Source organism: Pseudopipra pipra, chromosome 8 (genome assembly GCF_036250125.1).
Source record: "Pseudopipra pipra isolate bDixPip1 chromosome 8, bDixPip1.hap1, whole genome shotgun sequence".
In the NCBI taxonomy this organism is placed as follows: domain Eukaryota; kingdom Metazoa; phylum Chordata; class Aves; order Passeriformes; family Pipridae; genus Pseudopipra; species Pseudopipra pipra.
Genome location: NC_087556.1, coordinates 8,366,622 through 8,379,489, shown reverse-complemented (window position 1 = coordinate 8,379,489; position 12,868 = coordinate 8,366,622).

Here is a 12,868-nt window from a genome sequence, read left to right as displayed (position 1 = left end):
GGCAACTGTTTTAATGTACCAAGAATTGATTTATACCTGGATCCAGTTCTCTCTGACTTTTTTTAGCAGCTCCTGTCAAACACTACTTTATATGCTTATATTATTTCACTTTATTGCACATTAATAATGTATGCTTTGTTATTATCAACATTAATATTCAGTGCATAAATGTAGCTTTGCTAAATTTTTGATTAGTGTTACAATGAATGTACATGTTGATATACCTGTGATTGCAAATGGTTTTTCGATGGACAGTTGTCCCAACGGATAGTTAATGCTTCTGAAATAAATGGTAGCAACATCTCATTAATTTACACAGAAAGATACAAAAGGATCAATTCCCAAGATGTAAGTTTTGATTTTCCTTTTTTTTTTAATAATCCTAGCAGTTCTATGCACACTAAAGATACAAAATAGAAGTTGTTATTGTAAGAAAGTTTCTTGGGAAGTTTCTTGGGTTTTTTCCTCTCTAGATTTTTCATTTCAAGTTGTTGCACAGAATATCTGAGATCTTACACATTTAAGACTTCATCATTCTTACTGCCAATTTTATATTTAGAAGGAAACCAGCATAAGACATAGGTTTGTTTACTTTCAGCTAAAACCATCAATAAAATATGATAATCTATATCTGAGAAATCTATCTCTCTGCAGCACACATGCAATATTTTACTCACTTCTAGGCAAATCCCTCATCCAATAATGCATTTTCAAATAGTAGGTAGCACAGGAATTATCTCCTGAGCATCTTTGCCATTCTTGTCAATGCTTTGGTTGCCTTATGCCCTGAAAAATTTTTGCTTAAAGATTTCAAACTTATTAATTGCCAGCATGCTTACTTTTCTGGCCTGCCTTGAACATATGTCACTTATTACAATATATAAGGCATTGTAGCTGTGAAATGGAGCACCATAGCAAGAAGGGCATGTAGGAGAGGGCTATTAAACCAGAGAAGTAGGTGTGACAGAAGGCCTGAGGTTTGTCAATAATTCATACTTTATGGGAAGAGGAAATTGATAAAAGGCATTTAAAAAGAGTTAAATCCATTCTATTTCTGTGATCACGCAATGCATCCTTCATCAAGATGTGAACTAACACCTCTAATAAGAGGTAAAGGAGTCACAATTCAGTAGCCGAGCACTTTGGTCTCCATTTCCACACTATTCCACACAAATCAAAATTAAATGCTGTCTGTGAAGGTAAGATACTCTAAGTACCTTCCCAGAAAAAGAAGGGACAACAGCCAACACGACAGGGACAGAAATGTTCAGCACTCTTGGTCTGTCTCCACCTCGCTGTCTCAGTGCCACCCTCATAATTCATGGAAGCATTTGCTCTGACAGAAGCCAGACTGAGGGGCCTTGAAGTGCAACAGCAATGTCAACAGTGGCCAAAACCTTAAAACCTTTGCCTTTGACATGGCATGACCTTAAATCACATTGCTCTGCAGTCGGATGAGGGAGAATCAAAAAAAAAAAAAAAAAAAGAAAAAGTTTTATGGAAGAAGGAAAGGCCTTGATGCACATTCCCTGTGTTGAATATACTTGTTGGTACTTGTTGAACTTCCAGGACATGTGGCTGGTGTTTCTCTGCACTGAGAGATTAAAATTTCCAAGTCCTCCTCTATCTTGAAAGGAGAAAAAATTCTTCACGGTAGTTATGTCATCAGCACGTGGGACAAATATGCTTGTGCTGCCCATCAGCTTTTGTAGGAGAAAAAGCACCTAATCTTTGCTAACATGCAGTACATGAGTTTATTGTGGCTGAAAGATTTGCTGTCTTGCAGAAATGAATGAATCATCACTAGTGCTCCTGGAAACAAAGGAAATATTTAGGTGGACAAATACTATCACAGGAAGAATATGGCTTAGTTTAATAGAAAATAATGAGAAATACTGGAAATATTGAAATAAATTAAAAATTACTGGTTAATTACCAGGAGAATTTTGCCATCAAAATACAGTGATAAAAGCTTCTCTTATGGACACCAGATTCATCATTAGGATGTCAGAAGGAAAGTTGAGACAAGGAAAAAATAAGAAAAATATAATTAAGAAAGGAATGATTTAAGAACTTGGGAAAAAATGCACTTCCATTCTTGTTTAGATTTTACTAGACAACTACATTGCTCTAAGTTTTTCTGAGGTGATACTGCCAGTGGTGGCCTTTAGAAGATTTTGATAAATACTTTTCTTAAAGTCAACCTAAAATTAGTTTATTTGTTCAAGTGTATTCAAATGAGACTATGGTGTGAAAACCTAAATATGTTAATCTTTCAATTACTATCTAAAACACACAAGACTGAAAACTTAAAGAATATGAACAACTGGTATAAACCAAAAGAATCCTATTCAGCTGTGTCACTGTTAGCTGAAACTCCCTTTTGCTTTGATATTTTTTGTGCTTTAAAATCTTTGGTGCATTTTCTGAATAATTTTACAAATGATAAAAGCCAATACTTTTATTATAAGTCACAATTAAAATGTTATATTATTCTAATCTACTGTTCCAATCTAGAATAAAAATAATTGATGTCTATTTTCTGACTTGCATGGTCAAACAGCTCTTTAATCTCAGCAATGTTCCTACCCGACATTGGAGCAGCATAACTATGACTATGTGCTAAGAAAAGGACCAAAACCCATCCTGAGATGCAATCTGATGGGATAAATATTTATCTACAGCTTAGGTGGCTAGAACCTTCACCCTCCAAAATTAATACTGCTGCATGGAAAAACCCCTAAATCAATCATGGTTTGTTCCCTCACATGGGGGTTAAACATACAGAGGTGTATTTACAGGTGTCAAAGCTTCTAGAAAGTAGCTCTTGAAGCATCCTATTATCAATTATTTCAAGTTATTAATGATTTCCAGCAATATTTCAAAGTTGAGAAATAGTCATTTTAAGGTCTATAAGAATGAAAAGCATGTGCCTTTCACAAATTGCTGACCTGGCTGCAGGCCATAGAGGAACAGACAGGTGTTCTGCACAGGTTCCCCAAGTTTATTTCTGAGATGCAGCTCCCTTGGTACAAAAGACACTCATGGATACACCCAACTGCAAATCCTCACACAACTACTGAACCCACTTGCTACTCATGTGGCAGTAGGAAGAGGGGAAGGGATTTTGATGGTACAGGAATGACACAATGATGCTACATGAATATGCCCACATTTCCTGCCTCTCAAAAATCAGTAATTTCCTGAGAGTGTTACAGAAGTAGGAAGTTAGGGAATGAAAGCTGGCAGTTTACAAAACCCAGATGATGGTCAGTGTGGTTATTTGTTTTCTGCACGTGAACCCTGACAAATACTCAGTGTGGGGAAAACAGGAAAGGCTTTAGGAGTTAAAAAAGGCAGAGAAATCATTTTGGTATATGTGGAATCAGCAAAAAACTCCACCTATAACTGAATTGACCCAAGTGACAGAAGTCTAGAAGAAACCAGTTTCATTAGTTGTGTTTATTCAGTAGTACCCTTTGGGACCAAGGGAAATCTCTTCTGCTGCAATCACACAGGGTCTCAACTAGCATGAAGGTGAACAGTAATGCATTACCCTGCAGCACCATTAAGCCTGTATGAGCACAGAGAAGGACACAGCTTTAACATAGAAAGCCTTTGCAGGCTTGCTTTTAAGATTCTGAATGAAGTTACATTTAGATAACTGTTCCTTCTGCGTTTGCTGAGATTGAACATCTCTCCTCCCTCGACCCCATGCCCTATCTCCCTTTCCAGCAGCCACAAAGACTGACTGGAAGTCTACCCATGAGTGATTTCTTCAAAATTAGTCAAATGCATTTCCACGGAAGGCTCCCACCAGCTTTTTGCATAATCGCTCTGCGTTATCCTTGTGCAATCTGAAAGGCATGGCGGCAAAACCCCTAAGTGGAAGAGATTGATATGGCTAACACTGAGATTGCTACAAATAGTGCTGCACAATGAAAGCTCCAGACCAGGTCCCTGGCAAAGATGGGCACAAGCCAGCCTGACTGGGTTGCACACCAGAGTCGTGCAGACTTTTAGAAGCAGCATGCTACCATGCTCTATGCTGCTGGAAACCTTCCTGTTGCCTCAAGTATCTCATTATTGCTTTGCTCTTCTGAAGATGATCTCGAAGGCAAATACACTCTTCCCTAACATAATTGCCAAGAAGTTCTACTGACAAGGGTTTTGAGAAAGCTTAAAGTCGCAGACACTCCTGAGAGGAGTAACCCATGTTTCACTCTTAGTTTTTTTTATTTACTGTTTTAGAAGCTAGAGAAAATTACCTTGAAAGCCTTTCTTTAAGAATCAAGAGAGGTTATTATATTATGTTCTGACAGGATGGAGTACAATTGTCTCCTCCCTTGCAAGTTCTTTTTCCCAGATAAATGCATTTTCTTTCATTTCTCTTTCTGTATACATTTATAAGATTTTCCGTAGTATTTCATGTTCAGCAAGACTGCTACCTTTGTAGATATTTTTTGTGGTCCTCTTTTATTCACTGCAAATTTACATTTAGATTATATACTTTTACCTTTTTATTGGAACAAATGGCAGTAAAAGCACATTTGATATAGTGTTTACATCCAAATATAAATAAGCATCAGTAACTGGCCATGAATTTCTCAAACCCTACAGCAAGAAAATAAAATGCTTCATTGTGTCACCTAGCTAGGTCTATAGGGAAGCAGATGGAGACAGATGAACAAACTTGTAATGCTGGGGTAGTGCATGGTAAAAATCCCAGGCTGTTATGAGCTTCACTTCATCCCCCAGTATTGCCCTGCCTTTGGAGAAGCCAACCATTCCTTAGCAACTTTTCAATTTCCTACAAAGTCAAACATTGCCAGCTTCACCAGGAACATAAACCTTCCTTGTCACAGATTGTCACAGAGTTTTTGGGGGAGCTGAAATATTCTGTTCATGAGTGGGTAATGTATGGTGGACACATTTGGCTCAAACCTTCAGCTACTGAATGATTCAGCAAACAATAAAATGTCTCTTTTCCAGCAAGAAAAGAGCACTGGGTAAAATGCCAGCTCTGTAAAACGAGAATCCATCTTCTGTTTTTTCCTGATTCTTAGTAACCTTTGATCTCAAACTACATTCATGTAATCTATTGAATATGAATAGAGTGTAATAAGTTCCAGAAGCAACTATAGCAATAAGACAAATTCTGCCTGATCATCTTTGTGTTATTCACAGAAATATTGAAACTGTTTTCTTGCTAATCATCCAAATGCTGGAGAATACTGAATTCTCCAAGTTATGTTTTTCACAACAGCAAATGTTCACTTTTTCAATAGTTTTTTTTATACAGTCCACCCCCAGCCCCTCACCAGAAAGCAGAGAGTTTAACAACCTAAACTTTAGAAGTTTTTACTGCATATAATAGAATCAGTCATGCCTTTTCCTGTCTTTTCTTTTTTCTTTACCTTTGGCAATCTCACTTTTGAAAAGGACAACTGAAACATGGTAACTTTGCAAAAGCTGGAAAAGATCTCTTAGTCTGAGTGTCCTTTTTGCTACAGAAAGGGAGAAGGGTTAGAAAAGCTGCGATGCAGCAACAGAGGAGGAAAATGGGTAAGCAGATAAAAATAACCAATGAGGAAGAAAAGATATCACTTACTGCAACAAACATCAAAATAGAAAATGTGTATGTTTGTGCCTATGCCTTCCCACAGTTTGCTGGGAGGAAAGCATTCAATATTGAAGCACCTCAAGATATAATTTATTTCAAATATCATGTTGAGAAAGCCAGATCAGAGAAATGGGAGAAAACACTCAAAGAATAAACACAAGGATTGCTAATTCAAGTACCTCAAAATGGTAACAGCTTCAAGCATCTGAGGGGAAGGTGAGCGGGGAAGAGAAGAGTTATCACTTCTTGAAGGAGCTCGGGGTGGGTCTGTTATTTCCAGTTGCTGAGGTGAAGGCAGCTGGTTTGTCTTCTCTTCCAAAGTCAGAGATGGTAACAAGCACAGCTCTGCCGGGCTGTAAATTCACATGCAGCACTACCATGCACACTGCTTCAAGTGCCACCTGGCAAATAACCAAATATTAGTCCCACGGGCCCTTTGGCTTGCAGTCAAGGGCTGTGAAAGCACAGGTTTGGCAGAGAGGGCCCGGGAGCCCCAGGGCAGGTACAAGGTGAGGAGTCAAGCTTTCAGACCATGCCTCAGACAGCACTCACAGCTCGTGCCAGGCAGAGCCAGCCCACGCTGCCCTGGCTGGGAGCATGGGGAAGCAACATTAAACACCCCCCACACATGGGCTTGAACAGCAGCAGAGGAAAAGGAGAATCCCCAAGGATGCCCAGAGGGAACAACCAAGAACAAGAAAGTACCCACATTTATATATGTTAGTAGAGCCACGTTTATGACAGCTTCTTATTTGGAGGTTTAGCTCTTGCTGTTTAGTGTAGAGCTACCAGCAAAGTGGCTGTGAAAGAGCAGATGATACTGAATTATCTGAGCTACTGACTGTGTCTTGCATGGGCTCTGAGGGCTCTGCCAACAGCTGGATGGAGACACAGTTCACTGCCATCGAGCCTCCAACACCGAGAGGTGAGCAAATCCTAATTTTGTCACACTTCAAAGTGCCCTGTTCTCTATTTCCCCAGCCCTCACTGCTCTGGGAGGAAAGGATTTAAACCATTAATTCAAAAAGAGAAAAGAATAACATTTTCTAGCAATAGTAGGGTGAAGAAACCACCTTTTCACTGCAGTTGATTCTGCACAGGTCTATTTACTTTGTTGAAGAGAAGACATAGGTGTTTAAAATGACAGCACATCAGCTTTTCTGTCTGTTCTGCTCCAAGAGTAGTGCCAATTCCCATTGATGTCTCACCTTGCAGAGCTCTGGATGCAAGATGTTCCTAGGGTAATGAGTTGTAGCTTGGGAATTTGGAAATACAATTCTACTCTTTGAAGGTTGGAAAAAAAAAGAGGAAAGAGAAAGTAACAGCAGGTTGACATAAGGGAATAGGCCATTTTCACAAAGTTTATCTGCAGCAGATTATAATTTTCAAATGTAAACCCCATTCAGTGAGGCAAAAAAATCAAACAGAAATATACTGTAGAACACATTCTTTGGTCTTTTCTCAAGAGAAGGAAAGAAAGTATATTAGATCTAGTTGAACAATCTGTAATGAACAACGTAGCTGACATAACATACCTGTGCTGTGTATATCACCAATGTACACTGGGTTTCTCAACTGTTTATTACTCAGAAAACCTTTGCTAGACAATGGAAGTGCACATCCAGCTCTTAAATAAGAAATATGCTCTCAGTATGACTGCAGACTCACAATTTAGGAAAAAGACTCGGGCATGTTTCATGACATCCACAAGTCCCTCAAAGCAAAGCTCAAATAGAAAATTACCCTGGTTTGTCCCAAGCTGTCATTTGGTGAGTAAGGTGACCAAGACTTGCCTGCTGAGGACGGTAAATGAAGCAGTACAATTTGGAGGAATCCTGGCATCAGCCAGCCAGGCCCTGAGCTCTCAGGCCTCAAGCTACTGCTCATGAGTGCAGGGAGACTTCACACAGCTTTGCAGTTAACCTCAGAATTAAAAAAAAAATAAAGTATTGGTTTGAACTCAACATCTCAACAGCTCTGCAGGGCTTTTCTCCAAGACTATCAGATAAAGTACCTCCTATAGCCACCACTCTATTTTTCATTATTTGCTTCTCCCTTTCTGACCCTGAGTATTTTTCTCCGTGCTACTGCATTTCAAGTCCAAGCACATTACAGAGCTAACACATATACAAACACTTCCTGAGCTGGAACCTCCTCAGTCTTACATTGACTCCATCTGGGCTCTGAATAACTCGCAGCACACAACACGTTAGTGCTTAGACCCTCATGGGCTGGACAATCAGATCCATTCTTACAGCCAAGGAAGATGGAACATGGGAATTAGGTGCAAGGGTATCCATTTCAAGAACACCAGGATGTGGCTGCAGTGTATGAGAAGAGATATGGCCCAAGGAGGCTGGATTTCCAACACAAGAAACCCTGCCACCTCCTCTAAGAAACTGTAATTGAGTCTCTGACCACCAAATTCCTGTCACTTTGTCCCGTCAGTTGCCACTCGCTAGATCAGGTTGCTCAAAGCCCCATCCAACCTGGCATTGAACACTTCTAGGGATGGAGCATCTGCAACTTCTCTGAGCAAAGGGTAGCACAAAGGTAGTACAAGAGTAGAAGGAGGGGTTCGTTCTGTTCTGAGCCTGCCCCAAGCTTTGAGGTTGTATAATAAACTGCTTTTGTTCCAGACTAAAAAAAAAAAAATTATTTTGCATTTAGAAGGCAAAGCTTTGTTGGATGAAAGAGACAAATGCCAACACCAAACTGTTTTAGTAAAGCTGCTGGGATGCGTGGGAAAATTGGCTCAAATGCATGTTTCATTCAGTCCCTGATTTATTGCTGTTTGTCTTCATTTCTTCAGCAACTCAAAATACACTTAAGTAGAAAAAGTGTTTAAGCAGATTTGCTCTACTCTTTACAACATCAGGCTTTCAGAAGACATGGGCATTACTCTAAATCAATTACTTTTTGCTTCTTTTTCTTGTCTTTGGCTGGACTGGACTTCTCTGCTCAGTCAGTGGAAGCTGTTATATAGCTGACAAGAAATTTCCCAGCTGAAAAATACAGAGTGCCAACCAAACCTTGCTGAGCATTATTTCATCAGGCAGCCACTGTGTCTCTTTACAGTATAAATGATAAACTGAGGCATGAGGCCTTCAAGAGGTCCTTAGTTGCCTTGGCCTTGAACTTTGTTTGCCTGCTCTTAAGGAGTCTTACCCTCAGTACCAACTATTATTCAATAGCCCCTTTGAAATTAACTCTCTTTTCTGGGTTGCTGAAGTATACTGGCACTTTTATTTTGGTTTTTTGTGTGGAATGGGGGCACCTTGCTTGTTTAATACTGTAAGAAAACACAAGTCATCACCAGCAATCCTCCTGTAAACTATGAGATTTGAAGCATGAAGCACTCAGTGATGACCTATTCAAGGCACACATAGAGGAACAGTAAAGTTGGACAGCCAATTGCTACAAGTTAGGAACTAAAAAGCCACTCCAGGGTAATTAAATACCTTTCCTCAGAGTTCTTCACTTTTGAAAATTTTTGTTGGGGATACAACCTGTCAAGCAATTTGCAGAGTAGAGCCACTCCTATGAGTCTCCATCATTCAGAAACTATTTAAATATATGCAACTTCCCCCTGAAGTTTCAGGGTGGCCAAACAGATCAAAACTGGCTATGAAACAGGATTGTTACCAACTGTTAGAGTCTACTTTTCTATCTGTTCATCCCTGTTGCCTCACTCCTTCACATATAAATGCCACCTGTGCCTTGCTGATTGAAATGAATATTTTATATCCATAAATTCCTTCCAGCTTTATGGCTGATCTGTAGATTTTACTGAGCTACACCACTTGCACATCTGATGGGTTTTGTCTACACTTACAGTAACTGCAGCCACAGAACCACTTCTCTGTACAAGTAAAAAAGTGGAGTTCCTACGCCCGGAGGTTGCAATTTTGTCAAAGTTTACATTTTTGACATAGCTTTTTAAGGCTATAAAACATTCGAGAGACTGACAGCTCCAGATGACATTTGTTTCCGGAGAACAACTCACAGAAAAGTTACAAAGGTTGCTTTTAGGTACTTAGATTATATTCTAAACTTGATTTACCCCTGAATGGTCCTTTGTAAGCCATTTATGTTTCCCAATAAAATACAGCAGCTTCAAATTCTTCTCTTATCTAAGCACGTCAGAAATTAAAATTAGATTTTTTTTTTGCATTTCTTTTATCATACTAGCTCAATTCCACACCACACATGAAAGCTTGGTCTCTGCTTTCTTCTAGCCAGAAGCACTTAATCCTCTTAATGGGTGACTCACCCGACTTACTTAGTCTGGTCAGATAGGAAATCATCTGCACAGCCACAGAATTACGAGTCTGGAACAACACTGCATGAAATTACCTCAAGGATTTCCATATGGATCTTGCTGTCTACAAGACTATCCTACCTAATAAGCCCAGGGGATTCAGATAACATATTTACAAACCCTTCTTTCATTGATTTTTTTCACTTTTTTCCTCTCCTCATTAAACAAGACAGATACCCAATTTAAAGTCACTGGTTAACAGCTAAAAGCAACTTTTATAGGCTTTGTAGCAAGTAGGAGTGACAAAAACACCTCTTCTATCACTTCCTGTAGGTCAATAAAATATAACATGATGAACCATCTGCTGCTTGTATAATGGGTAAAGGCTGGAATAACACATCAGAACTAATCTAGTCTTTTCGGGGTTATCTTCATGAGTTTAAAATGTAACCCTCCCACTGGCTACATGGAAGAGCTGACTTAGCTCTGGAATAGCTGAAGTCACTCTCTGCACTAAAAATCTTATCTGCTTCCATTCTCACTATAATTGACTCACCAGGCAGTGAAAATAAAAATTAAATTTCCAAAAGCACCTTTAGGTATTTCTCTCACATCCCCAAAATAGACTAGTACTTTAACACCACGTCAGAAGATGTAAAAACTGAAGATGTAATGGTAAGGGTCAAATGCGGCATTTTGGATGAACACATCTGGGAGAAAATCTCAGAATAACAAGTCAGGGTACTTATATGTTACACAGAGCCAGATGGGAGGTGGATGGTGGGCTGCCGTTGAGGAACATGAAGGTCCCCTGTGCTGAGCTGTAGGAAGCTGCAAGGCCTTGGCACAGGTACATGTGGCCAGGAGCATGTTGGGGAGCAGATAAGGGGCATCCCAGGCTCCTATTTGGCTCCAGGAGGGCCAGTTGGACACAAGACCTAACACAGAGGCTAACACTCATCCCAGACAGGTACTTACCCCAGTAAATCTGGAAACAGCCCAGCACCCTGCTGGGAAAACAACCACCTTTCTAGAACCTGTCTCAGCCCATCTCAGAGAAAACTCCCACAAGCTGCTATATAAGATTATTCCTTGTCTCTCCTCAAGTCAGGAGGCTCTGCAGAGAATACCAAGTCTGTAGAGAAGACTGATGGGATTTTCCATGATGCTATATAACACTGATCCTTGCCTTTCAGATGGTGCACAAGCAGAAACATAGGAGATTATACTCCTGCTGTTTAAATCTTATGAGGAATAAGGGGCAAGGTTTAAAAATAAAGAGCTGTGATGCAAAAGACTGTATTTGGATGTCCTAGCTTAGTCAGCAGTAGAAATTACATTTAATTAAGAAAACACTAATAATCTTCAAACAGCATTAACTTTAAACCAACTAAATCCATGAAATATCTTCAGCTTAATTTTGAAATACTATTAAATAATTACTGTATCTCCTCTGATATTAATTTAAGCAGAAAATTTAGTCTCTTGAGGCATGTTGGACAAAGACACAAACATCAGCATCAATATCTTCTTTTTATTTCCACAATTATCTTTCTTAATGCTAATCCCTAAATACAGTTTAGAAGTGATGCTTTCTCTAAGTCTTAGCTTGCTTTGAGTTTCTTACTTCAGATGAAATTCAAAAAATACAAGGAGTATTAATCCAAAAAGACAAAACTAACACAACTTTTCCCATCAACAGCTAGCAAACTAACAAACCAAATACATTGAAAAGAAAGCGAAAACCCTGTGTATGGAAACATCATAAGTCACAGGTGTTTGTTTGTTCTTTTTTTTAACATTATTTTATCCCATGTACAGCAGCAGTGGCACACTTCAGCTGGAGGCAGCCTGATAAACGTTCACATAAACTATGGCTTGCTAAAAGAAGAGATAAACTGTTCTTTCAGAGACATTTCTCACGGCAATTCTTTATTTACGCCCTCATATTGATAGCTAAACCTAAAGTAAAAATATTTTAAATATTCTATGTGCTTGTGATTTTGAGTGTAAAACAGGGGGATTACTAAATTTCTCAGTGTTTCCATTGAAAACTACTGTCTGAGGTCTTCTAGGGTTGTTTGGAACTAAAACTGAGGAAAATTTTTAGATATTTCAGAACTTTATGAACCATCAAAAATTTTAGGTGATAAATGCAGATTTTTTTAACTGTTCATTTTTTAGAACTCATGTCTCCCAGAAAACAGACATTGTCAGGAAAGTTTGTATGATAAATCATGGTTTAGGCTGATAAACACAAAATCATTCAAAACCCATCTGAAAGATGTTCAGAACACTAATGACAATAAAATATAGTTCAGTTTCTGAATCACATTTGCCTAAGCTCAGATGGCACAATCTCATGTGCATGTAAATTAACAAAACTGTGGCAGTTTTGCCTTTCTAAGGCAGAGTCCAAAAGGAGCTGTAAAGCCCTTTACAGCTCTAAATGTAAAAGGCCACACACATCTGGCAACAGTCCCACTGCAGAGAAAAAAGAAGTGTCCACTTCAACATAAGATTATGGGCCTTACAAAAGGCAGACCTGATCTATCAAGAAGGATCAAGATGACAATACAAATCAAAAGCACTGGCAACCTGGTGTCACTGTATCACCTTTCTATAGGCAGGTGGCTGCTGTCACCAGAGCTGACAAGATCCTTGTGCTTAGAGCATGCTCTGAGCATTACTGTGACTTAAGACTATTTTCTACATGCCAAAGGAAGGATGTCTTTTTCCTTGCCTTCTTTTTTTCCCCCCAATATCACTTTAATGTTAGACCCTGTCTTTAAGCTATTTAATCCATCCAGCTAAGGGACACTGATTTAGTGTCTCACGCTGACCTCCACATTTTGGAAGTGCATCTCAATATCATCTGTGCTTACCTGCAACCACATACTTCCCATTCTGTTGCAACCCAGAACATCCTTCTATCATTCGTTTCTCACCAGCCTGCTGTGCCCCATGGCATTACCCCACCTTTC